Genomic DNA, 3,529 nt, shown 5'->3' on the forward strand with positions numbered 1-3,529 from the left:
TGCAGGGGTATGAGGTAATAACATGGCTATATACAGGGAGTAGCAATACCCAGTGGATGTGCAGGGGTACGAGGTAATAACATGGCTATATACGGGGAGTAGCAGTACCCAGTGGATGTGCAGGGGTACGAGGTAATAACATGGCTATATACGGGGAGTAGCAGTACCCAGTCGATGTGCAGGGGTACGAGGTAATAACATGGCTATGTACAGGGAGTAGCAGTACTGAGTCAATGTGCAGGGGTACGAGGTAATAACATGGCTATATAAGGGGAGTAGCAGTACCCAGTCGATGTGCAAGGGTACGAGGTAATAACATGGCTATATACACAGACTCCGTACTGGTATCCCGTGTGCAGGGGTACGAGGTAATAACATGGCTATATACACGGGGTACCAGTACGGAGTTGATGTGCAGGGGTACGAGGTAATTGAGGTAGATGCACTACATGATAATTGTATGTGGACACCTGCTTGTCGAACATCTCATTCTAAATCAGGGGCATTAATATGGAGTTGGTCCCCCCCTTTGCTGCTATAACAGCCTCCACTCTTCTGGGAAGGCTTTCCACTAGATGTTGAAACATTGCTGCAGGGGACTTGCTTCCATTCAACCACGAGCCTTCGTGAGGTTGGGCGATTAGGCCTGGCTCGCAGTCGGTGTTCCAATTCATCCCAAAGATGTTCAATGGGGTTGAGGTCAGGACTCTGTGCAGGCCAGTCAAGTTCTTCAACACCGATCTCGACAAACCATTTCTGTATGGACCTGGCTTTGTGTGCTGAGGATTTGTCACTGGAACTAAGGGGCCTAGCCCGAACCATGGAAAGCAGCCCCCGACCATTATTCCTGATTGGTATTTGGCCATGATAACTACTAGTTTAGAAAGCTGGCTAGACTAATTTACCAATCAAATTTTTTTGCTGACATGGCTAATAGAGTGACTGTCAGTGACTGACATAACATGAGAAAAATTGCTGATGCACAACCAAATTTCGAACTTGCACCCTGTGTATTCACCCTGTGTATTCACCCTGTGTATTCACCTTGTGTATTCACCCTGTGTATTCACCTTGTGTATTCACCCTGTGTATTCACCTTGTGTATTCACCCTGTGTATTCACCCTGTGTATTCACCCTGTGTATTCACCGTGTGTATTCACCCTGTGTATTCACCTTGTGTATTCACCTATTCTAACTCTCAACAGTAAGATGAGACGCCAACCAAATCGCGCTTAGAGCCCCCCAAAAGGCTAGAGTCAAATCAAATTCAAATCAAATGTATTTATATAACCCTTCTTACATCAGCTGATATCTCAAAGTGCTGTACAGAAACCCAGCCTAAAACCCCAAACAGCAAGTAATGCAGGTGTAGAAGCACGGTGGCTAGGAAAAACTCCCTAGAAAGGCCAAAATCTAGGAAGAAACCTAGAGAGGAACCAGGCTCTGAGGGATGGCCAGTCCTCTTCTGGCTGTGCCGGGCGGAGATTATAACAGAACATGGCCAAGATGTTCAAATGTTCATAGATGACCAGCAGGGTCAAATAATAATAATCACAGTGGTTGTCGAGGGTGCAACAGGTCAGCACCTCAGAAGTAAATGTCAGTTGGCTTTTCATAGCCGATCATTGAGAGTATCTCTACCGCTCCTGCTGTCTCTAGAGAGTTGAAAACAGCAGGTCTGGGACAGGTAGCACGTCCGGTGACCAGGTCAGGGTTCCATATGCGCATGCAGAACAGTTGAAACTGGAGCAGCAGTACGGCCAGGTGGACTGGGGACAGCAAGGAGTCATCATGCCAGGTAGTCCTGAGGCATGGTCCTAGGGCTCGGGTCCTCCAAAAGAGAGAAAGAAAGAAAGAGAAAATTAGAGAGCAATTAAATTCACACAGGACACCGGATAAGACAGGAGAAATACTCCAGATATAACAGACTGACCCTAGCCCCCCAACGCATAAATACTGGAGGCTGAGATAGGAGACATTGTGGCCCCATCCGATGATACTGCCGGACAGGGACAACAGGCAGGATATAACCCCACCAACTTTGCCAGAGCCGGCCCTGAATGTAAGAATTGGCTGAATGGGGGGGGTTCGCCCACGGAGCCATACAAGCTGGAACCACCACTGCTGTGGATTGTGTTACTGTCGACCAATCACAAGGCATATGCTGTAGCTTGAGAATGCACAGCAAATCTGTCAGTGAACCACATGCAGCCAGAACAAGCCTATTGCAATATTTCAAATACTCCTGCTTAAAAGTGAAACAATTATTCTGACTTTAGGCTATCCAAATATTTCATCAACTTCCACATAGGCCTATGGAGCGAACATTGTTTTACGAAGTAATACAATAAGTAATACAAGAGAGATACGCTTTTGGCATGAGAGTATCGGCCATTTTGTCCATTTATTGATCTCAGATTGTCGGTGTCAAAGTCACCTGTCTTTTCCATCATTTGTGTGGTATTAAAAAATACTACTAAAGTCTGAAAAGTGCCTGCAATGTGTTTATAAAAGGCCAAATTCTTCCCAGACCCAAGTACAACTGTTTCTGTCTTCTCTACTGCTCCATGCTACTTTGCAAATGTGATTATATGCATGCACTGCTTTATTCTAAATTAGATTTTTTTTTTTGTCCATTCCAGTGCCTCAGAGACACCTAGTTCACTTTTTTTCCCCCCGGCACCTCCCTATTTACAATTTAAGAAATGGTGAAGACTCTTGTCAGCGCATGCTCTGAGTACACGTCCTAGTAATCCATCTGGCCCTGCGGACTTGTGAATGTTGACCTGTTTAAAGGTCTCACTCACATCAACTATGGAAAGCGAGATCACACAGTCGTCCGGAACAGCTGGTGCTCTCATGCGTGGTTGCGTCACTGGGCAGCATGCGGATGGGTTAACCTTTGTAATTCGTGATAGTTTGCAAGCCCTGTCACAGCCGACAAGCATCAGAGCTGGCATAGTAGGATTCGATCTTAGTCCTGTATTGACTTTTTGACTGTTTGATGGCTCGTCGGTTTAACAGGATTTCTTATAAGCTTCCGGATTAGTGCCCCACTCCTTGAAAACGGCAGCTCTAGCCTTTAGCTCAGTGCAGATGTTGCCTGTAGATCCATGAATTCTGGCCGATGACTGATGTGGTACTCTTCAATGTTATAGGATGAATCTTTGAACACAATTGGCTAAACATTTAAATAATGAAAACAAAATATATCTTTGGTCTTAATTCAAGGTTAAAATGATAAATAAGGTTAGCAGTGTGGTTAGGGTTAAGGTTAGGTACAAAAAATATATATATATCATTTTAAGAAGATACATTTCAGAAATAGGTGGGGTTTATGACTTTGTGGCTGTGTTAACTAGTGACGACCGCGATCGAGAGCATCAAAACCGTGATGGATCATGGGTAAATTGTGAAGAACTGACTGATATTCAAATAATAATGAGTCGTTATTTATTGGCTCAACACAAATCAATAAATATTAATAATAAATAATAATAATAAAATAATAATAAAACTATTACAGGT

The sequence above is a fragment of the Oncorhynchus mykiss genome, chromosome 5 (genome assembly GCF_057628025.1).
Source record: "Oncorhynchus mykiss isolate SJ-2025 chromosome 5, ASM5762802v1, whole genome shotgun sequence".
NCBI classification, from domain to species: Eukaryota; Metazoa; Chordata; class Actinopteri; order Salmoniformes; family Salmonidae; genus Oncorhynchus; species Oncorhynchus mykiss.